Here is a 26,048-nt window from a genome sequence, read left to right on the forward strand (position 1 = left end):
GTTACAAAAAGTGAGGTACTGGTGGCGCAGGGTGCTTGTAAATCTGCCCCATAAGTGCTTAGGTATTGGCAGACTGATACAATAAGAACATAGTGCTGGATGGGTGATTGAAAAATTGCATGAGACTGACAGGAGGTATCCTACGCTGCATGGGTACTACTTCAGTATTTAATGGAGTGGACCAATAGTATGTATCTGCTTAGAGATTTTTAGGGATTATGCACAGAATACTTTATAAGAATACCAGTAGTAACTGGAATGATGACAGTGCTGCAAACAGAGTGAACACTTAATTTATAAGTACTTACGTATTGGTGGAGTGATAGGATAAGTAGATAGTGGTAGATAAGTAATTAAAGAAGTGCATGGGACAGACTGGACGATTCCTACTCTGCATGAGTACTAACTGGGTATTTAGAAGAGTGTATCAATAGTATGCAGCTAGTTAGATGTCTGCTTGGATAGTGCACAAAATATTATAGATGTACTTGTGTTAGTAGCTAGGCCATTCCATAAGTTCATGACTAGTAACTGGAATATTTCCAGTATTACAAACAGAGTGTATAGTGAATTTATAAGTGCTTAGGTATTGGTGGAGTAATAGGGTAAGTAGATAGTGCTGGATGGGTGATTGGAGAAATGCATGGGACAGACAGGAGGATCCCTACACTGCATAGGTACTAACTGGGTATTTAGAAGAGCGTATCAATAGTATGTAGCTGGTTAGAGGCCTGCATGCATAGTATACAAAATATTGTACCTGCACTTGTGTTAGTGGCTAGGCCACTCCTTAAGTATATGCCTAATAACTGGAGTAATTTCAGTGCTGCAAAGAGAGTGCATGCTAAATTTATTAGTGCTTGGGCATTGGCAGAGTGATAGGATACGTAGATAGTGCTGGATGGTTGAATGGAGAAGCTCATGGGACAGACAGAAGGATTCCTAGACTGCATAGGTACTAACTGAGTATTTAAAAGACTGTATCAAAGCTATGTAGCTGATTAGAGGTCTGCATGCATAGTGTACAGAATATTGTAGCTGTACTAGTATTGGTGTGTCTATGGTTTCGAGAATGGTAGTCTGTATTTTAGGGTGTGAGGAGGTGCATCAGATGATCACGTAGATGATGTCATCAGTGATGCCATTTGAGATGTCATCAGTGATGTCATGAGTGATGTCACTGACCATGTCATGAGTGATGTAGTATGTGACGTCATCAGCAGTGCATTACTATAATCCAAAAAGCTGGCGGCCATATTGGCCTGGTCACGATGTGAAAATTCCGGAATTGATACAATAAAGAAAACAAGTGTTAATATGCACACAATGTCATTTCAGCATATCTTGCCCCGTGACCGCCATACCTCTATGTTCGTCAACGTGACTTATTCATAATAAACATACTTAGAATTGCAAACATCAACATAAACAATGGACTACACATTAATTTAAAGTGAAAGGCTATCGGCCATATTAATCTGGGCAAGTTGTGTATTATAATAGTATTATAATGGTTCTTACACAAAAGAAAAGGAATAAAAGGGGTGTTAATATACACACACTATCCCTAAATAAAGTTCTAGCGATTATAGTTCCATTCCATTCACAGCTCATTTGAGATGTCATGAGTGATGTCATGAGTGATGTAACTGACCATGTCATGAATGATGTAATGTCTGAGGTCATTAGCAATACATTGCGGGGGCGTAAGTCATAGTTAGCTCAGGTAACTATAACTGCTGAATTTCACTGGTTTTGTATGAGTGAAATCTGAGTTTAACTATTCCGTCCCTGTAATCTTTGTTTTTTTCAGCAAATTTCTAGTTTTTTTTTTAACATTAAGTAAGATGCATATCACAATGGATGGTGGGGAGTTGGAAGCAGGGCCAGGCATTGTGCTGCCCCCACCCAAGCTTGCTGCTCCTGCCTTCCCTCCTCCTAGCCATCCATTGCCCAAGTCCATGTCCCTGCTCCCTTATTACAGCCCTGTGTGGCCGTTGTTCTGACGCTGGCCTTCTCGCCTTCTCTGAACAGTTAGCTTGCTGCCTCATCCACCTCCTCCCTATCCTCTGTTGTCTGAATCCATGGACTAGCCTCCTCCCTCCTTCCATGCATGGTGTGATGTGCTGCCACTGCCCTCCATTTAGCATGATGTACCAGTCCACTCCTCCTGCCCTCCATTGCCCAATTCTATGCCCCATCATTGACCTCCTGCTTAGCCTCTGTGCTTAGATTGCTGCCCCTATTCTCCTTCCCCCTGCCCTCCGATGTCTTTGTGCATGCCAATGCTCCATTCTTTTTGCCTACCATGTTCCATGGACCTGCCACTCCTATCTACTTTGAATGTTCTGTTGAGCTGCCACTCCCCTCCCACCTGCCTAGCATTGTCAGATGACTGTTACCTGTCCCTGCCACCTCCACCCTACCTGCCCACATTCCATGCCCCTATCCCCTTCTTCCTATCCACCATGTTCCATTTTACTGCCACACCCTTCTGCCCTCCCTGGCCTGTAGTGCTGCAACTGCTCCTCCTGCCTGCCCCACGTGGTCTGTTGTGAGGCTCCTTCCCCTGAACTCTCTTGTTTGTGCCCAGGTCCTGACCCTCCCTTCTATCCTCCATGGTCCTTTGTGCATGCCCCTGCACCCTCCTTCTTGCCCATCATAGCCATTGTGCTGCCACTAACACTCCTGCTTGCCATGCATGGTCTTCTGTGCTGCCATGGCCCCTCCCACCTTCCCTGTGTGGTCGGCTAGCTGCCCCTGACCCCCTCCCACCTTCCCTCCATGGTCTGTGTGTATGCCATCATAGTCTCACTGTTACTCTCCATGGTGTGTCTTGCTTCTAGAGCCCATCCTGCCTGACCTCCATGGTCATCTTGCTGCTCCTGACCTGCCCCTTTGCCCCCTTGCCCCCTTACCCCCAGCCCTCTGTTTCCATGTGCCTTTTATGGTATGTTATGCTGCAGCTTTCTCTCCTGTCTGTCCATTAAGTCAGCTAGCTACCATCTCCTCTTTCCCCTCTGTTCTCTGTTGTCCATGTGCATGGTCCTGTCCCCTCCCTATTGCTTTCTATAGATTGTTCTGCTGCACTCCTGTCCCACATTCCCTGTGTGGTGTATTGTGCTGCTGCAAACCCTGATGCCTGCCCTGTAGGGTCAGTTTGGTGCACCTCTCCATGTCCCTCCTGTCCTCTATTATCCGAGTCCATGTCCCTACTCCAATTCCTCTTGCCTTCCATGATCCAATGTGCCATACTTGCTAACATTTTGAACATGGTAAGAGGGAGATTTTGAAAAAGAACTGAGGTATTGATTTTCCCCTTTGAGTTACATTGAAAAAGAGGAGATTGTAGACAGGAGACAGATCAAATAAAGCTCATTTGAGCTTAAAAACATTGGACGTTTCCTGGCTGAAATGGGTCTGTTGGCATGTATGGTTGTACTACCACTGCCTCTTCCTTCTGCCCACAATGGTCTATTATATTGCCACAGCCTCTCTTGCCAGTCCTGTATTGTTGGTTTGTTGCCCCTGCCCCCCCTTTCCCCTGCCCTCCATAGTCTGTTGTGCTGCCACTGCCCTTCCTGCCTGCCCAGTGTGGTCAAATTGTTGCCTCTGCACCCTCCTACCTGCCTTCAATTTTCAGAGTCCGTGCCCCTGGACTCTGCCTCTTAACAGTATCCTAATGAACAACTAGATTGCTAACATTCTATATTTATTACAAAAGTGTGGCCTGACGTCATCTTGATGTAATCAAAACTGTAATACCTAGAGCATTTCCTTTAGAAATTACATATATGAGAGGGTCTTATTTGCATCAAAATTACGGTTAGTGCTCTAAAAAACTAAAATGAGGACATATTTTCTGAGTTTTCAAATAGCGACAAAGCACTTTTAAATTATTTGTTATCTTTATGTTTTAGCACTCTAGCTCCTCATTAGATCACTGTAGTAAAGCTACTGCTCACCACGATAGTCTGCTGCTGGTATTAAAAGTGCATGTTTCAGTCTGCATGTCAGAACTTTTTGATGAAATAGAAGAAGATTTGAGAAGTCACTCAAAATGTGCCCTAATTTTTCTTTCTTCAGCACTAATCGTAATTTCTATGGCAAAATGAACCCCCTCATTGTGTTCCTTTTTAAATTAAATGTTTTAAGTGTTACCAGTTTATTCCAATCAAGATGGCTTCAGGTGTGCCATACTTTTGTCATACGTAAGACAGTAAGCGCTCTAGTTGTTCTTAAGAACACTCTGGGACATTCTGTCATTGGGCTATACTTGGGCTACATCTGGGTGATATGTGTGCTAAATTTGGGCTCTTTTGTCTCCGAGGGCCATCTTGGTAGACTTATTTGTTATGAAGTTTCCTAATTTCCTCATTTACTGCAGTCTCCTCTGTAGGAAATACTTTCAGTTTTTTACTTTGGTTCCATCAAGAAGGCATTCAGATGTGTCACACATTTGCCATAAATTCTGAATGTTAGCACTCTAGTTGCTCATTAGATCAATGTAGTAAAGCTACTGCTCACCAGGGAATTCTGCTGCTGGTATTCAAAGTGCATGTTTCAGTCTGCATGTCAGAATTTCTTTATGAAATAGAAGAGGATTTGAGAAGTCAAAATGTGCCCTAATTTTTCTTTCCGCAGCACTAATCATAATTTCTATGGCAAAATGAATCCCCTCATTTTGCTCCTTTGCAAATTAAATGTTTTAAGTGTTACCACTTTATTCCAATCAAGATGGCTTCAGGTGTGCCATACTTTTGTCATAAGTAAGACTGTTAGTTGTTCTTTAGAACACTCTGGGAAGCTGCAGTAGAACACAAAGGAATCAACTGACAGTCTCTGCCCATGTTGGATGTACATGTGTTACTGAGAATGTCAGACTTCATTCTCACATGACTGAGAAAGATAATGTGATTTTACAGAAAATATGCTCTCAGTTTAGCTTATAGATCACCTTCCAAACCTCTGTGGGAAAAGCATGAAACAATAGATTTCTCTTAAACATGATTCATGATATCCCAGTAGAAGGGTTTTTCACATGGTAAAATCACCTTAGAACACACCACAATTCCTAAAATGAGTATGGTACCATCAACAAATGATTTATAATGTAACTAAAGTCTTAAAATCTTCTATTAACTGCAATGTTTTTTAATGAGGTGCTATCATGTATATTGGTCCCAAGATGGCTGCCATCACTTCTTGGATGAAGTGCTGACAGCCAATCAGATCTCACGATAAGATGTGTGGTTAGGCTCCGCCCAGATATATATGTGATTTTACTTTTGATTTTATCAGGAACTACTGAACGGATTTACACCATTTAACCAAAAGACATGACTCTGAACCAAGGGCTACCTTTTTGCCAAATTTGGTGTAATTCCGTTCAACAGTTCGGGCTGTAGCTGCGACTAAAGGTTCCTATGGAAAATTGCATGGGGAAAACATGTTTTGGGACCCCCCTTTTTTCTCGGCCCCTGCTTGACGAATCACCCCGAGACGTTCAGGATAGGAGCGGACCAGAGCTGGCCAAAAGTTTTAAAAATTTTGCAAAGATTCGTCAACCAGTGCCAACGTTATTGGGAATAGAATATTGCGGATTTCCTATGGAAAATAGGTCCTAACTATAACTACCTACTGGTGACCTCCAGTAGGTAATATATATATATGTATGTACCAAGAATAAACTGCTACAGCTGACCGAGTGGGCCCATGTGATTTCTTTTCACGAAATTCGCTTTCCTGTGGAATATATATATATATATATGTTTATTTATTTTTTTACTGAAAAAACAAAAGGCTACAGGGAAATTATAATTAGGCGGATGTTTCACTCGTACACAACCAAAGAAATTCAGCAATTGTAGTTAGTGAGCTAACTATAATTTGCGCCCCCGGCAACGCACTGCTGATGGCCTCACTTATGACATGGTCACTGACATAACTGATGATATCACATATGACATCTCAAATGACATCACTGATAACATCATCCACAGAGTCTCACCCACTCAAACCCCCATGTAACCTTTCATACACCCACTCCAACTTCCACACTACCACTCACACACCCATTTATGTTTTTTTAAATGCTAATTCCTTACTATAATGTCCCTGTAACCTTTGTTTTATTTTAACTAAATTTCTAGGTTCTAACTATAAGATATCTCTATACTTTAGTTTTCAAACTGAATTATATATTTTTTATTATGTTTTCTAACTAGAACATTCCTCTAACTATTATTTCTTACAAAATATTTATAACTTGTTTTTGTTAAATGTATTTTGCAACTGTATTGTATTGCATATTTATTTTTATTAACTACATTGTTTTATAGATTTAAAAATGTAAATTAAAATGTAAATAGAATATTTGGTTTTAAAAAGTATCTAAACATTTTTTTATCTGTAAACTTTGACATCTTCACTCCATGATTGCAGTGAAGCCGCCAGGACGTTTCGATCCCATTTAACAGAAGTGGGTTTCATAGACATATCACACGTGTCTTACCTTGATTGACGCTGTTACCACTAAGCAAACTTTTATTAGGACCGCAATACATGGGAGGATTCTGTCCCTGGTTTTTGATTGTATTGGCGTGATTTTTTACAACGGCATTCTCATTTATTTAAGACCGCTTTTTCCTTTCGACAAAATACCTGTTTACTGACGTACGTGTTGCCGTCTTGGAGTTATCACCGACTTCACGTTCATGCCTTCACCTGACAGTCACCTGTGTCTAGCATAACAGAGTCTTCTATACTGACTGACTAATGCCCCACTGGGTTGGAATTATCACCGGTTCAGGGATCACACTGAGCTTGGATCAGAGCAAACAGCCCTGAAGATTCAGAGACCACTGTCTCTCTGATGAAACACGTGTCGGCTGGCTGCTTTGTTAACAACTTATTAAAGAAGACTAAGACATCTCCGTTGGATTTTGCTCAATCTGTTTTACGCATTTACTTTGCCTGTTATAATACTCTATGTGTGCACAGGTTTTGTTGGTCTACATCTTGTCAAATTTGTGACAGTGATTGTGCAGTGAAATGCATTATTGTATAATAGAGTGTATGTATAGATATGTAAGTATTTAATTGTAAACATTGATGAAATTGTTTTGCAATTTAATGCATTAGTTCAAGTGTTTCAGTAATACGTTTATATGTTTTTATGGAATATTGTATTGTTGGTTGTATTCTGTTTAAAAAAATATATATATGGTTCGCGTACCGGGCGCAAATCCCCGCATATGGTAAATGACTCCAGCGCAGTGTTGATATTAATATTATATATGTATAGTAACGTTTTCAAATTAGTTTGAAGTGAGAGGATTATTGATATAGCAAATACTAAAATATAAGATGTAACAAATATTAAAGTTTAGATGTTTATCACTGAATTTGAAAAGTCAAGATGGTGTTGTGTGCCGTTTTCGGGAATCGCGTTGGGTACATGATTCCAATGCAGTGTTGGCACTATTAATACAGAGTTATATATGTATTAATTTTCTTCATTTTTAGATTATAGTTTTAGTTAAGCACGAATGGAAATTATATTTAAATTTTAGTAGGTTTTATTGGTTATTTTAAATCATTTAGGGGAACCGCGATACAATCACGCACCGTCGCGTCATGGATTACCGGTGTTGCATAGGGTGTGCGACTCTAGCTATTTTTCAGAAGTATTAAAATGTATATTTAATGATATTTTTAGTTTACATTAAATGAGGAGATATACTTATAAGAATTTAGAATGGTACATTGTTAAATAAAAGTACACTCAAATCAAAATATAGGACTTTTTTACGGATTCACATGGGAGGCAGGAGGGGGTCGGGTAGGGATCGCGTATCCCATGTGACATAAAATTAAAAGGATTACATTGGTTAAAGAGCATTCCATCATATAGAGAGAGCAATCCCGTCCAATTTCTTTTTCATTTGTGTGTGGTATTGAACAGTATTATTTGTAAAGAAAGCAACCATTTTGAAGGTTCTTTGTTGTTTACTTTTTGTGTTTAAGAAAAGATGGCAGCCTCCTGTGATTTACACCAGGAGGATGAAGACAACATGGAGGAAGACGAAGAAAAACCACCAAAGAAATGGAAAGAAAGTGTAGTGTGGAAGTTTTTTACAATTCCTGAAGGGGAGAAAAAGGTAAACGCTCGCAAGGTAACTTGCAACATCTAGAGCAAAGTACTGTCTCAAAGATCTGAGAGGAAATACTGCTGTGATATGTCCTCCATATATAAGCATCTCAAGACCATGCACCCTGCTCGACTGGCGAGAGCAGAACTACGGCATTTCAAAGAGCAGGACACAGAACAAGGTGTCTGAAGTGATCAGGCTATCAGGCTGGACTATCATCTGCACCAAGCAAAGTTTTAACTATGCCACTAACTTAGCCTGAGTTCACCAATGTTGGACTCATCTGCCCTAAGTGCTCAACTGTGCTTAGTGTTGGAGAGCAAGTAGTTTCTAAGATTCTTGAGACAATAAAAAGTCATCATTGAGAAAAAAAATTCTCTGTTGAAGCACCTTTTTCTGTGCCTGTTTTTTTGTTAATTTTTAACAAAAATGAACAATCACCAAAAAAACTTCAAAATCGTTACAAAAATATTAAGTTGTAACATTTGCAACAAAAATATTGCTGTTTTATTCTCAAACATCATTTTTTAGAAAGATTTTGCAAAGTGTGCACCCTTTCCTGTTAAGTTACAATACAAAAGCAATTCCCTATCAGAATTATCTTCTCACCCAGAATCAATTATTCAATTATTCTACCATACATACATTTACCAACAAACATTTACTTAAAAAAAGTTCTAGAAATTAATTGAAAAATCAAAGGGTAACATAACGTTATATTTCGGTGTGATAAAAGGATTTTTTTTTAAACTTAGAAATTCACTGAAGTAAAGTAATAGTTAGGTGAATATGTTATTGATAACATTAATTTTTGAACTAAAAAACACAGATATTGACCAGTTATAGTTAGAACAGCTAACTATAACGTGTGCCCCTGCCATGCACTGCTTATGACCACACCTCACACATGACATCAATTATGACACGTTCTATGACATTATTTATGACATCACTCATGACATCTCAAATGACATGATTGGTGACATAACTGATGAGATCATTGATGACATCACCCAAGCTTCTTTTGTACACATTGCTTTGTAAACGGGTATAGCATTAGAGCAATGAAAAAAAGTGCAAAATAGCTCATGCCATGGAACATAACTAATGCCCTACTACGGACAATCTTACCTGTATCAAACCCCTGACAGTCACAGCATCTACATTGAGAAATTAAGTGGATATGAGTAGAGAAATGAGAACTATTGATAGCGTTTAGTTTGTGAAGAGAGTTTGCACTGTACCATACCAAGTGATGCCATCAGTGATGTCATTTGAGATGTCATCAGTGATGTCATCAGTGATGTCACTGACCATGTCATGAGTGATGTAATATGTGACGTCATCAGCAGTGCATTGCAGGGGCGCGAGTTATAGTTACCTGAACTAACTATAACGGGGGAATTTCTAGGGTTTTGTACCATGGAAAAGTCCAGCTAACTATAACGCCCCTGAAACCTATGTTTTTTTTTGTGAATTTCTAAGGTTTTTTAAATGCCAATTCCTAACTATAACGCCCCTGAAACCTATGGTTTTTTCAGTGAATTTCAAAGGTTTTTTAAATGCTTATTCCTATCTATAACTTATCTCTGAAGATATCATGTTTAATGATTTTGATTTGATTTCTATATTTTTCAAATTCAGTGTGTCAATTTCATTAATTATCTTTTTTTTAAAATACTTTTTTATCACCATTTTTTAAACTTATTTTTTCAATTAATTCATTGAAAAATTAAAAAATATTATTGGAACTTAACGGGTTTTTCAAAATATTTTTTTATTTTTTCAAAATATTTTTTTAACTATATGTTCAAAACTGTATTTTATATATATTTTTCAATGTTTTTGGATCCGCGCACACTATGCGCACCGTACTCGATCCCTACGCGATAGCATCCGCGCATGGTAAGCGTTGGGTACGTGTTTAGTGCGCAATCGCAATGCGACCGGTACGCGACTCCCAGCCTATACGCGTCACGTTCGATGTACGTAACGCGACGTTTACGCGCTTCCACGATGCGTCATCTGCGTCTATGACATGGTAGGTGCGCAGATCCCGTGAAGTATTTAACATTTAAAAAAACATATGTATGTATTTCATGTGAATATTAATTGAAGACAAACTCTAAAGTAGTCTTAAAACTAAATTTTTTTTACATCTAATCCTATAATTTTTTTTAATTCAATTTCGCGGATGCGCGCTGGGTGCGTGCTGCGTACGCGCAGGGTGCGTGGATCCCATGTGACCTGCAAAAAAAGAGAATTGATTGGTTCATTACACTTACTCTTCTAACTATTGAAAGACCCCACCGATTTCAATCATTCTTCTTTGATCTTCTTTAGAGCACCATCTCTTTGGAGAGAAGAAGATTTTTTAGACTAAGTTTACACTTAGCTCTAACTTTTTTCCACCAAAAATGGCTTCAGGGCAGCAGGCATCACCTGCATCACCTCATACTTCTGAGGATGATTTTTTGCCGGAGGCACCACCCAAAAAACTTTTTTCTTTAGTGGTGTGGAAATTTTTTACTTTTCCCGAGGGGCAGAATAAGACCAATACCACCTTGGTCACGTGCAAGATTTGCAAAAGAGTCCTGTCGAGAGGGGATCCTAACAAGAAATACTGTTGCGGCACGGCAAGTATGATGAAGCACATGAGGACCCTTCATCCGAACAATCTTGCACAAGAAGAATGCCGACGGATGAGAAACACTCCTGCTCCTGCGCCATCCACCTCATCGCAGCCGAGCACATCAAGAGTGCATCCATCAGCCCAAACCTTGGACATCCGTCCTCAATTTCAATTTTTAAAAGTGTTCTGCACTAAGTGCAATAAGACTTTGTGTTATGGTGAGCAGTTGATCGATCTGATCTGACGCCGGCAAGAAAGTCACATTTGCTAGTTTTTTTGTTTTTTTTATTGTTCCCTGAAGTTCATTGTTTGGTTTCTCCTGTTTTGTTTTTTTGCAGAAAAACCCAAAAAATGTAAAACTTGTTCAGAAAACCCCAAACAAATTATAAAAGAAGAAAGAAGAAAAAAAAAAAGTTCTTGTAATAACTAACTTTCCTGGTTTAAAAAAAGAGCTCAATTTCTTTGTTAGTGTTAGTTTAGATGAATGTATGTGTAGTATGTAATTGACTGAATGAATGCATTATTAGCGTATGGTGAATGTATAAGTGCAGAACTATGAGGAAGTGCTGCAGCATCACACAGTAACCTCTTTAACTGCAGTGTGCTGTAGTACTTCCGAAGCACAGGGATGCAACATATGTACATAGATATGTTGCAAATCTATGCTTCTCTCTGCACGGCTGCTTAAACTGCAGCCATGTGGTGACACAGGCACCCTTGCACCATAGTGCAAGGATATCTTTGTCATGTGCTGTTTGTTTTTCTGCTGAAAGACACACCTTCCTGCACAAAAACAATGAGAAAATGCATTTTTCTTCTTCAATGTATGCTGAACATTTCAGCATGCATTGAAGATATAAAAATGTGGAGAAATTAAAACAATTCTCCTTGTTGTGCTTTCCTACACCAATTTTAGAATGGTGCAGCATTCACACACATATCGAGATTCATGATTTCTGATAAATCTAGACATGTGTCTTGTTCTATGAGTATTAAGTGCAATCATGCACAACAACACTTATAGAACACCCTTTCAACACAAAGTGGTGTGCATGATGAGGTTATATTTACATGGAGTATAAAAAGTGCAGAGTGCCTTTTCCTCTCTTTGTAAATATGAAAGAGTATCTTGCACAATAACTATGTTACAAAAAGTGACATATTTCCGTTTTTAAATTTCCTTGCGAATGATAGAAGGTAAGCACAGAGTTTTGTCTGCAAAGATGTGCAAAGAACAATGATTGAAATGATTGCGGTCCTTCAACAGCTAAAATGGGAAATATTATGAACCCCTCAAATCTCTTTTTTTGCAGGTCACATAATATCTGATTATGGTCAGATTTCAAAACTACATAAACAGAGTGTTTTTAGAAACGTGTTTCAACTTTGTAGCTTCTTGCAGGCCTCTTCATTCTGCATATTGAGACTTAGTTAAACTTACCTTCACAGTAATAGGAATAAAAAATGGTATACATTTTTTCTGTTTTTCATTCAAATATAAATTCATATAAATTGCTTATTTTTTAAATTTGGATCTGTGAAAGAAAAGGAAAAAAATATATAACGTAATAATACATTTTTTACAACACAGCATAATTCCCACAAAGTAATTTTTTTGCCTTTTTTGCTGTTCTCAGAATATATTAAATTTCACTAAAAATAGTGATTTCAATCGTACTCATCACTTACCAGCGGGCAAAAAAAAAACAATCTCAAAGATTGTTAAAAAAAAAAACAACATGCCATTCTCAAAATACAAATCACAGATATATAAAATGGACACAGCTAACAACATTTTTTAACTTTAACTTACAAAAACTGTAAATAATGTCGCTATAAAATATTCACCAAATCTAAAGTTGAATTTTTGGAGGATGCACCACGCCCACAACGTTTTCCTTCAGTGATGTGGAAATGTTCTACTTTTCTCGAGGGGCAAACAAAGACCAATACCACCTTTCTCATGCACAAGATTTTCAAAAGAGTTCTGTTACGAGGGGATCCTAACAAAAAATACTCATGTGGCACAGCAATTATGATGAAACACCTAAGGACCCTTCATCCAAACAATCTTGCACGAGAAGAGTGCAAACAGATGAGAAACACTCCTGTTCTGTATCTGTAAAAAAGAATCACAAATAAATGTATATTAATAACTTTCAAAATTATACTATTCCATTACTGTACAAACACATTTTATATAAATACTGACTAAGAAACTATAGCCCTGAACCACAAGTGTGACGATGGTTAAAACACTACATGCATAGTGCATACTACTTTGAAGCAGTTCATGCCCTAAAGCCTACCTCACTAAAACTCTACATGCTAACTGACTAAATGATTACAGTACTATTAGGAGACACACTGGGTGAGTGACAGGGTGTTTGCTAGAAGAGTATGAATACTAACTAGGGAATTGCAGGTGTGAAACACAACTGTGTAGGTGATTAGAGGACTGCATCCATACTGCATAGGCATTTAAAGCAGTCCATGTGCTAAGGCCTGGCTCACTGCATGACTACGTGGGTACTGACTGAATGATTAGAGTACAGCAAGGAGAGTGCCTAGGTGAATTTATAAGTGCTAGGCTTTTCGCACAGGGAATGGAATAGTACTTGGTACTGAATGGGTCACTAGAGGAGTGCAAAGGCAGTGACAAGATGTTTGCTGGACTGTATGGATACTGACTAGGAAATTGAAAGTGTGAAAGACAAGTGTCTAGGTGGTTAGAAGACTGCATGCATAGTGGACAGGGGTTTGAAGCAGTCCATGTGCTAAGGCCTGGCTCAGTACATGAATACTTAGGCACTGACTGAATGATTAGAGTACTGCAAAGATAGTATCTTGGTGAATTTATAAGTGTTTGAGTTTTCGCACAGTGAATGGATTAGTACATGATGCTGAATGGGTCACTAGAGGACTGCAAAGGGAGTGACAGGGTGTTTCCTGGAAGTGCATGGATACTGACTAGGGAATTGAAGGTGTAAAAGACAAGTGTATAGTATGTTAGAACACTACATGCATACTGCATAGACATTTGAAGCAGTCTATTTGGTACTTAGAAACTGACTAAATAATCAGACTACTTCTAGGACAGAGCTTGGGTAAAACTTTTAAATTTTCAGTTCTGCCACAGTGAAGAGAATAGTACATGGTACTGCACATTAGTGTCAAACCCTGACTCATGTTATCAATTCATAAGCAAAGACTAGCTTCTAATGCTACTAAAATGTGACAACATGACAGGTTTTAAAAGAGTTATCTGCTAAAAAATACACAATGTTACCAAATGCTTCTCTCACAGTGGTTCCCAAATGCACACAGACTCACAGTGTGATTCTAGACAACAACCACTATACATAGGAGTTTACCAAAAATCATTCACTACTGTGGAAGTGGTAAGGGAACTGCACACAATCTTCATATTTCAGGACTGCACTTTTGTGTCAAAGCCTGACTCATTTAATCAAAGCAGAAACAAAGAGTGGCTTCTAATGCTACTAAAACTTGACAACATGACCGGTTTTAAAACAGTTATCTGTCAGCAAATACACGATGTTACCAAATGCTTCTCTCACAATCCTTACCCAAATGCTCACAGACTCACAGTGTGATTTTAGACAAGCAACACTATCCTAGGAGTTTACCAAAACTCATTCACTAGTCTAGAAGAGTTAATGGTACTGCACACAATCTACATATTTAAGTACAGCACATCAGTGTCAAAGCATGACTCATTTAATCAACGCATAAGCAAAGACTGGATTCTAATGCTACTAAAACTTCACAACATGACAGGTTTTAAAAAAGTTATCTGTCAGCAAATACATGATGTCACCAAATGCTTCTCTCACAGTGATCCCAAACACACACTAACTCACAGTGTGATTCTAGACAAGCACCACTATCCCTAGGAGTTTACCAAAACTCATTCACTACAGTGCAAGTGGTAAAGGAACTGCACACAATCTACATACTTCAGGGCTGCACTTTTCAGTCAAATCCTGACTCATTTAATCAAAGCATAAGCCATAACTGTCTTCTAATGCTACTAAAACTTCACAACATGACAGGTTAAAACAGTTATCTGTCAGCAAATACACGATGTTACCAAAAGCTTCTCTCACAGTGGTTCCCAAATGCACACATACTCACTGTGTGATTCTAGACAAGCAACACTATCCCTTGCACTATACCAAAACACATTTCTTCATCTAGAAGAAGTACTACATTTTAGTATAGAAACATAACATAACTCTTTTCACAAATTCATAAACAATGACTGGTTTCTAATTCTACCAAAATATGAAAACAGCACAGTTATCTGTCTGCAAACTCATGGAAAACACAAATGATTATCACAGAATGGTTTCTACATGCACACATACTGTCAATAAGATTGTAGAGAAAAAAAGTACTCCCTACACTTTAGGAGGAGAAATACATTAGTCTGATTAAAATCAAAATAGTCTACATACATCCCCTCACAACTAAACAACTCATCTTTCAAGTTATTTTGTAGATTAAGAAGTATATCAGTCACTCACCATATTTTCTATAACAGAATCTCTGCACTGTGCACCTCTCAGCAAAAACAAAGAATGGAAAAGTTTCCCTTTTATTTTCCACACATATACATGTAAACATCAAATCACAATCCTTCACACATAAACTCAAAAGCAAACACACATTTCTATTGGTTAAACATTTCAACCCTTTCCAACTGAAATACATTTCAACCCTTCCCCCAATCTGCCTTCTGCCTGTTACCATAGAAACAGGTCATGGAACACTGCACTTAGCACACAGGTCAGAAGTTCAGCACACAATGTTCCTACACAAGAGAGGAAGTGTGCTTCAGTTTTTAACATATCATCTAATCATATCTAATGTTCTTTACAATCTGTTTTTGTTGACCAATAAGAATCATACCTTTAAAAAACAGAAATATACCCCCTACCTTTCAGTGTACAAAGTAGTCATACAACCAATGATTTCTTGTCTTTCTTTTAAAAAAATTCTGTGGATCCGCACACTCAACGCGATAGGAAGCGCGCACCGTGTGCGCATTTCGCCGTTTTTTCCGTTTTATTTGTTTTTAAAAAGGGGGCCCCAGGGGGTCCTTCTGGGACCCCCTAAGCACCTCTAGAGGGTCAGAGTATTTCCACTCTGCCACCTTTATATGTTTTACACACTTATTCCCCTTGCTTCTTCAGCCCCGCTTCTACCGAGGCAGAAAATGGCCGCCAACAGTTCCTGGTTTCGAATGTAGAGAGACACTCGACAGCCAATTAGCATTCAGCGTGCGATCGGGAGGGTGTGCACTCGGTTCGGGGAGGGTGCGCTCACGGTGCGGGTAGGGTCCGCGGATCCTCCCCGGCCATAGATTTGTATGTACTTTTAACTCTAATTTTCTCAGGAACTACTGAACGGATTCACACCTTTATGCAAAAGGCACGAGTCTGACCTAAGGACTACCTCTTTGCCAAATTTGGTGTCATTCTGTTCAGCGGTTCGGGCTGTAGCTGCGACAACAGATCCTACGGGGAAATTGCATGGGGAAAGCGCATTTGGGACCCCCCTTTTTTCTCTGCCCCCGCTTGACGGATCAGTGCGAAACTTTCAGGGTAGGACCGGAGCTGGCCAAAAGTTTGGAAAATTTCGCGAGGATTCGTCAACCGGCGCCAGACTTATTGGGAATAGAATGTTGCGGATTTCCTATGGAAAATAGGTCCTAACTATAACTACCTACTGGCGACCGCCAGTAGGTAATATATATATATATATGCATATATGTATATATAAATATATATATATATATATATATATATATATATATGTTTATATATATATATTTTCCGCAAATGTGGTCCGAACTGTGGCGCGCTCTTGCTGCTGGTGCGACATGTAGGGGTAAAGACCACACACCCCTTGAAAATGAATCACCAATGGAGAAAAAATGTCGCACTCCCAGAAGTTCAGTAAAAGCAGTTCTTTATTAAAGACATCAGCTTCATTTCAGTTTTGTAACAAAGCCCCATGATGCATTTCGACTTCCGTCTTCTTCAGATGGTAATTGCTGACAGCTGTTGCACACATTGTGCTTTAATGTCTTTTTGCAGGGCATTCTGGTAATTATAGTTTTCGCTGAGTGCGTGTAAAAAAATGCCCCTTTAATAATATTTAAACATGATAAATTGCCTACTCCTAGGCCCGTTCTCCCCTCTCTTGTCCTGGGCCGCATCGGTGCTTTCCAACCAAAAGAGATGGCCTCATCTGTATGATGAAGCTGTCCTTTCAAAACAAAGACTCGCTAGGCAGAATTTGGAGTCAAAGACGCTCCGGCCCAATCGTCTCCAAGTGCTGAGTGCATTCTGCTGGAGATTGGTATCTCCCCGTCCACTTTGTAAGTATTCAGGCACCGGGCGCTGCCATCTGTCAAGTGTATTTTCCGCAAATGTGGTCCGAACTGTGGCGCGCTCTCCAGCGGAATGCACTCTTTGTTTTGAAAGGACAGCTTCATCATACAGATGAGGCCATCTCTTTTGGTTGGAAAGCACCGATGCGGCCCAGGACAAGAGAGGGGAGAACGGGCCTAGGAGTAAGCAATTTATCATGTTTAAATATTATTAAAGGGGCATTTTTTGAAACGCACTCAGCGAAAACTATAATTACCAGAATGCCCTGCAAAAAGACATTAAAGCACAATGTGTGCAACAGCTGTGAGCAATTATCATCTGAAGAAGACGGAAGTCGAAATGCATCATGGGGCTCTGTTACAAAACTGAAATGAAGCTGATGTAATAAAGAATTGCTTTTACTGAACTTCTGGGAGTGCGACATTTTTTCTCAATTGGTGATTCATATATATATATATATATATATATATATATATATATATTACCTACTGGCAGTGGCCAGTAGGTAGTTATAGTTAGGACCTATTTTCCATAGGAAATCCGCAACATTCTATTTGGAATAACGTTGGTGTCGTTTGCTGAATCTTCGCGAAAGTTTCCAAACGTTTGGCCAGCTCCGGTCCGCTCCTAACCTGAAAATTTGACGGTGATTTGTCAAGCGGGGGCCGAGAAAAAAGGGGGGTCCCAAAACGCATTTTCCCCATGTATTTTCCCATAGGACCTGTTGACGCAGCTACAGCCCGAAGTGCTGAACGGAATTACACCAAATTTGGCAAAGAGGTAGTCCTCAGTTCAGACTCGTGCCTTTTGCTTAAATGGTGTAAATCCGTTCAGTAGTTCCTGAGAAAATCAAAAGTAAAATCACATATATATCTGGGCGGAGCCTAACCACACACCTCATCGTGAGATCTGATTGGCTATCAGCACTTCATCCAAGAAGGGTTGGCAGCCATCTTGGGACCACTATATATGATAGCACCTCATTTAAAAGCATTGCAGTTAATAGAAGGTTTTAAGTCTTTAGTTACATTATAAATCATTGGTTGATGGTACCATACTCATTTTAGGAATTGTGGTGTGTTCTAAGGTGATTTTACCAAGTGAAAAAGCCTTCTGCTGTGATATCATGAATCATGTTTGAGAGAAAACTATTTTCTCATGCTTTTCCCTCAGAGGTTTGAAAGGTGATCTATAAGCTAAACTGAGAGCATATTTTCTGTAAATTCACATTATCTTTCTCAGTCATGTGAGAATGAAGTCTGACATTCTCAGTAAAACATGTACATCCAACAAGGGCAGAGACTGTCAGTTGATTCCTTTGTGTTCTACTGCAGCTTCCCAGAGTGTTCTAAAGAACAACTAGAGCGCTAACAGTCCTACTTATGACAAACGTATGGCACACCTGAAGCCATCTTGGTTGGAATAAAGTGGTAACACTTAAAACATTTAATTTAAAATAGAACAAAATGAGGGGGTTCATTTTGCCATAGAAAGAATGATTAGTGCTACAGAAAGAAAAATTAGGGGACATTTTGAGTGACTTCTCAAATCCTCTTCTATTTCATTAAAAAATTCTGACATGCAGACTGAAACTTGCACTTTCAATACCAGCAGCAGACTTTCCCTGGTGAGCAGTAGCTTTACTACAGTGATCTAATAAGCAACAAGAGCGCTAACATTCTGAATTTATGGCAAATGTGTGACACATCTGAATGCCTTCTTGATGGAACCAAAGTAAAAAACTGAAAGTATTTCCTACTGAGGAGACTGTAGTAAACGAGGAAATTAGGAAACATCATAACAAATAAGTCTCCCAAAATGGCCACCAGAGACAAAAGAGCCCAAATGTAGCCCAAATATCACCCAGATGTAGCCCAAGTATAGCCCAATGACAGAGTGTTCTAACGAACAACTAGAGCGCTAACAGTCTTACTTATGACAAAAGTATGGCACACCTGAAGCCATCTTTATTGGAATACACTTGTAACACTTAAAACATTTAATTTAAAAAGTAACACAATGAGGGGGTTCATTTTGCCATAGAAATTATGATTAGTGCTGAAGAAAGAAAAATTAGGGCACATTTTGAGTGACTTCTCAAATCCTCTTCTATTTCATTAAAAAATTCTGATATGCAGACTGAAACATGCACTTTTAATACCAGCAGCAGACCTCCGTGGTGAGCAGTAGCTTTACTACAGTGATCTAATGAGCAACAAGAGTGCTAACATTCAGAATTCATGGCAAATGTGTGACATATCTGAATACCTTCTTGATGGAATCAAAGTAAAAAACTGAAAGCATTTCCTACTGAGGAGACTGCAGTAAATGAGAAAATTAGGAAACTTCATAACAAATAGGTCTCCCAAGATGGCCACCAGAGACAAAAGAGCCCAAATGTAGCCCAAATATCACCCAGATGTAGCCCAAGTATAGCCCAATGACAGAATGTCCCAGAGTGTTCTTAAAAACAACTAGAGCGCTTACTGTCTTCATTATGACAAAAGTATGGCACACCTGAAGCCATCTTGATTGGAATAAACTGGTAACACTTAAAACATTTAATTTAAAAAGGAACACAATGAGGGGGTTCATTTTGCCATAGAAATTATGATTAGTGCTGAAGAAAGAAAAATTAGGGCACATTTTGAGTGACTTCTCAAATCCTCTTCTATTTCATTAAAAAATTCTGATATGCAGACTGAAACATGCACTTTTAATACCAGCAGCAGACTTCCATGGTGAACAGTAGTTTTACTACAGTGATCTAATGAGCAACTAGAGTGCTAACATTCAGAATTTATGGCAAATGTGTGACATATCTGAATACCTTCTTGATGGAATCAAAGTAAAAAACAGAAAGCATTTCCTACTGAGGAGACTGCATTAAATGAGGAAATTAGGAAACTTCATAACAAATAAATCTCCCAAGATGGCCACCAGAGACAAAAGAGCCCCAATGCAGCACAAATATCACACAGATGTAGCCCACATGTAGCCCAATGACAGAAGTGTGCAAAACACTTATTTTTTGTGTATTTGCAGTTTTATATAGTGCAGACTTGTCAGGTATTGGAGTGCTTTATATGAGCATTGGTCACATCACACAAGATCAAATTCATTTTGGTTGTAGACATGGGGAGGTTAAGCGATTTGACCAGAATCACAGAATGTTGAGCTGAAGCAGAAACTCCAACCTGGTTCCCCAGTTGCAAAGTCTGCAGCTCTGGAAGTAACACCACATCCTCTCCCCTAGGTGCAACATTTAATCAAGTGGTCAACTGAATAAAAAAACATAAAGATTACAAATAATTTAAAAGTTCTTTGTCGCTATTTGAAAACTCAGAAAATGTGTCCTCATTTTAGTTTTTTAGAGCACTAACCATAATGTTGATGCAAATAAGACCCTCTCATATATGTAATTTCTAATGGAAATACTCTAGGTATTACAGTTTTGATTACATCAAGATGACGTCAGGCGTTCCACACTCTTGAAATAAATATAGAATGCTAGCAATCTAGTTGTTCATTGGGATACTGTTGAGAGGCAGAGGCCAGGGGCACGGACTCTGAAAATTGAAGGCAGGTAGGAGAGTGCAGAGGCAACAATTTGACCACACTGGGCAGGCAGGAAGGGCAGTGGAAGCACTACAGAGTATGGAGGGCAGGGGAAAGGGGGGCAGGGGCAACAAACCAACAATACCGGACTGGCAAGAGAGGCTGTGGCAATATAATAGACCATTGTGGGCAGAAGGAAGAGGCAGTGGTAGTACAACCATACATGCCAACAGACCCGTTTCAGCCAGGAAACATCCAATGTTTTTAAGCTCAAATGGGCTTTATTTGATCTGTCTCCTGTCTACAATCTCCTCTTTTTCAATGTAACTCAAAGGGGAAAATCAACACCCCAGTTTTTTTTCAAAATCTCCCTCTTACCAAGTTCAAAATTTTCGCAAGTATGGTACATTGGATCATGGTAGGCAAGAGGAATTGGGGTAGGGACATGGACTCGGATAACAGAGGACAGGAGGAACATGGAGAGGTGCACCAAACTGACCCTACAGGGCAGGCATCAGGGTTTGCAGCAGCACAATACACCACACAGCGCATGTGGGACCGGAGTGCAGCACAACAATCCATAGAAAGCAATAGGGAGGGGACAGGACCATGCACATGGACAACAGAGAACAGAGGAGAAAGAGGCAATGGTAGCTAGCTGACCATAATGTACAGACAGGAGAGAAAGCTGCAGCATAACAGACCATAAAAGGCAGGAGGGACGGATCAGGGGCATTACAATGGAACAGACAAGCCAGGAGGGAGGGAATAGGGGTCTGCACATGGAAACAGAGGGCTGGGGGCAAGGGGGCAGGGCAGGAGCAGCAAGATGACCATGGAGTTCAGGCAGGATGGGCACTAGAAACAAGACACACCATGGAGAGCAACAATGAGACTATGATGGCATACACACAGTCCATGGAGAGAAGGTGGGAGGGGGTCAGGGGCAGCTAGCTGACCTGACAGGGAAGGTGGAAGGGGCCATGGCAGCACAGAAAACCATGCATGGCAAGCGGGAGGGTTAGTGGCAGCACACTGGCTATGATGGGCAAGAAGGAGGGTGCAGGGGCATGCACAAAGGACCATGGAGGATAGAAGGGAGGGTCAGGATCTGGGCACAGACAAGAGAGTTCAGGGGAAGGGATCTCACAACAGACTGCGTGGGGCAGGCAGGAGGAGCAGTTGCAGCACAACAGACCAGTGAGGGCAGAAGGGTGTGGCAGTAAAATGGACCATGGAGGACAGGAGGAAGGGGATAGGGGAATGGCATGTGGACAGGCAGGGTGGTGGTGGCAGGGACAGGTTACAGTCATCTGACAATGCTAGGCAGGTGGGAGGGGAGTGGCAGCTCAACAGAACACTCAGAGTAGATAGGAGTGGCAGGTCCATGGAATATGGTGGGCAAAAAGGATGGAGCAGGGGCATGCACAAAGACATCGGAGGGCAGGGGGAGGAGAATAGGGGCAGCAAGCTAAGCACAGAGGCTAAGCAAGAGGTCACTGTGTTATGTTATGTTATTGAAACTTATTAAGCGCGACAAATACCCGGAGGTGTCATGGCGCTATCTAGAACTCCTGAGGCTCAACCTGTCAAGGATCCATAATGAAGAGAATCATTCATGCAAAAAAAGCCAAGTTTTAAGTTCCTTTCTAAAGGACAATAAATCAGGCGAGGATCTAAGGTAGAGAGTACGCAGCATAATCTCACTTTTATTCAGGAAGAAGAGGACGTTTGTGACTGTGACTCACTTGGCAGAAACACCCCCTGACCCACCACCCCCATCGCAAAATGTAATGCCCGTGAAAAGGGTAGGTGGACGCAGTGTTATAGAACATAGTCCTGAGAGCACGATTGAAAATGAAAACTAGATATAGTATATGGTATAAACTATGCACCAAAAAGAGTGATATAAGATGAACCGGGGCGTGAAACATAATATGCAATACATTGTGCGCAATGACAGATTCCTTGGAGAGCGGGAGATAGCACAGATAGCGCGTGCTATGCGATATGCGCCTTGGAGTGTAATATGCACAGGGCAGTGTTGTGTAACCTAACTACTCTCTTAAGTTGTAATATAAAATATGTGCTGGGGAGTGTAACGTTGCATATGCACTGTGACAAAGATATGGATCCCAGATTGTAAAAGTTATGGCATAGCGTTGTGCGTTATAACATAGGCATCGAGGAAGTCACGTTAGATGGGGCAATATAACCTGTGCGAAGGCAAGTGTGGCATGACATACGGGGTGGTGTTACAGTGCACATGGGCTAGAGAATGTCATAGCATACGCACTAGCTGGTGGAATACAACACAGAGGTGTGAGGCACTCGGCGGGCACTGGTGGGTGTAACAAAGCATTGGGCTCAGCCAGGAACATGCTGTGACTCTCAAGTGAGGTTCGTCTCCTTTCCAGAGAGTAAAATAAAAAGTATTACACATCCGCCGGTGGATGTGTATTTTATTAACCATGAGGGGGGTTTCTTGCATAGTTTGATCGAATTTTTTGTCGAATCCCCTTTGAATGGCTTGGTGTGCGTGTATATTAAATGTGCCCGTCAATAGCTACCCATGTTTGTATAAATAAACGACAAGGTTGTCTACTTGGAGAATACCCACCGACGGGGGCGCCGGGATTTGGCAGGGTAGGGCGTCAGACACGTCAGAGCTTCACTAGTGGTGTAAATACATTCCATGTGGATTCATTCTATTCATAATCGCCTTTTAATGAATATCACGCAAATCGTCATGGTGATAGGCACGTACGGTTTGTCCAGCATGTCCTAGGTGTTTCTATGAATATATATTTTTTTTAAATAATAAAAAACAAAGGCCGGCCCCGGGGGATGGGGTCCCCAGGGCCATAAGTGGCCTGAGGAGGGGGGCAACGCAGCCCCCTCCTAAAATTAAGGCCTTGGGAGGGCCAAATGTATTTTTTTCAACAAAAAATATTAGGGTGCAGGCCCTGGGGGATGGGGTTCCCAGGGCCAGTAAATTAGAAAAAGAAGGGGGGCCACACAGCCTTCCTTCTTAAAAAAATAAAATAAATAAAAGACCGGCATCGCGCCGGAGTTCACGCCCCCTCCTTGCAGCACTCTGCAAACGCGCCCCCTGGCCAGTTGTAAGTTGGGGAATTAATTCCCCTTCAATACTGAGGGTCCCTGAGGGCCAACTAGCCCAACAGGTATCTCCAGTATGCGCCAGGGAGCTGCGTTGGAGACAGGTGTTCTGAGGCCACACCCCATTTTACTCCTCTCTGCAACGCAGCTCTGTGGCGCTTACTGGAGGTACCTAGTGGGCTAGTTTGATCCTAGGTACCCTTAGGACTCAAGGGGACTTAATCTCTCAACTTAGAACAGCCACAGGGCACGTTTACACAGTGGTGAAGGGAGGGGACGGGGCCTGAGGTGACGTGTGCAAACACGCCCTGTGGCGCATTTTAAGTTGGGGTAATAATTCCCTTTGAATACTGAGGGACCCTGGGGGCCAACTAGCCCACCAGGTGCTTCCAGTAAGCGCCACTGCTCTGCGTTGCAGAGAGGTGGTGCAGGCCGTGCCCCTTTTTACACCTCTCTGCAACTCAGCTCTGTGGTGCTTACTGGAGGTACCTAGTGGTCTAGTTGGACCCTAGGGACCCTCAGGATTCAAGGGGACTTAATCTCCCAACTTAAAACGGCCACAGGGCGTGTTTACACAGTGGGGAAGTGAGGGGACGGGGCCTGAGGTGATGTGTGCAAACACGCCCTGTGGCGCATTTTAAGAGGTAGTTTTAATCCCCTGCCCTATTATATACTAGGGGCTTACAGAGGAGGTTATGCTGATCACAGGGGGACCCCAACACATAGTGTTCCCTAGTGTATGTAGGTCTTTTCACTGTATTCTGAGTGTCTTTTAACATAGCACTGGCTCTAGGACTGGTTAGTCACACTCAGTTACCACCAGTATCCGTCTGAAAAAGTTGAGGGTACAGGATGATTTTGCAACAAGGCTTCTTTCTGCTCTTCTGTTTGTTCTTTCTGCACGTTATCCTTCTCCCTGCACTTTTCTTCGTCTTTGAGGACTTCTGTTGCTTCTTTCTGGATTTCTTTTTTTTCTTTCTGTGCGTTTTTTCTTCTTTCTTCACATGTCCTATCTCTGTAGGCATAGTTAGAAATTAGCATTTAAAAAACCTTAGAATTTCACTGAAAAAACCATAGGTTTCAGGGGCGTTATAGTTAACTGGACTTTTCACTCGTACAAAACCCTTGAAATTCCCCCGTTATAGTTAGTTCAGCTAACTATAACTTGCGCGCCCGCAATGCACTGCTGATGACGTCACATATTACATCACTTCCCTCATGACATGGTCAGTGACATCACTCATGACATCACTGATGACATCTCAAATGACATCACTCATGACATCATCCTTGTGAGTGGCAGACCTCCTCTCCCCCTAATATAACCTTTGATACACACATTCAAAAATAGAAACTACAATTTTCAAAACAATGGACATACCAATATCAGTTACAACAACCTATTCAGTAATTCTAAGATCCACATACACATCCACTCATTCACCAACAGTCCTATACAGTCACTCATACATGTACTCACTCATCATATGTACTCATACACCTATACATCCTGTTACACAACGCCACTCATCCATAGAGTTACTCACACACATAGTCACTCATGCTAATAAAGGATCAAACATCCATTTACTTGCATATACAGTTATACACACACCACCACACTTACTTTTACAGAAACTTACACATGCTTAGTCTTTTAAACAATCACTTATAGAAACACATACTTATTCATACAGGAACTCTTTCAATCTCTCACTCTCACATATACTCACTTATATACACCAATAGTCCCATATACTAGTTTAAAACATATGTAGTTACTCATAAAGACACTATTGAGACAGTCATTCACTCACTAACACACCCATGAACACACTCATCCACCCATACAGTCCTGCACACATGCTGTCTTCAACACATACAAACAGTGAGTCACTCATTCATGCACCTATGCACTACGTAATACCCCCCACCGAACCATACAGACACTCAGACACTCATACTGATACTCAAAAAACCAACTAATAACCTATATAGACACTCATGTAGCTACTCACCAACCCATGCAGCCACTTATACACAAAGTGAGAGACTGATACAGATATTTACATATTTAAACATTACTCACTAAACCATGTACTCACTAAGATACACTTAATCAGTCAGTTATACAATCAATTTTTCAAAAACAAATCATCTATT

Source organism: Triturus cristatus, chromosome 6, assembly GCF_964204655.1.
Source record: "Triturus cristatus chromosome 6, aTriCri1.1, whole genome shotgun sequence".
NCBI lineage: Eukaryota > Metazoa > Chordata > Amphibia > Caudata > Salamandridae > Triturus > Triturus cristatus.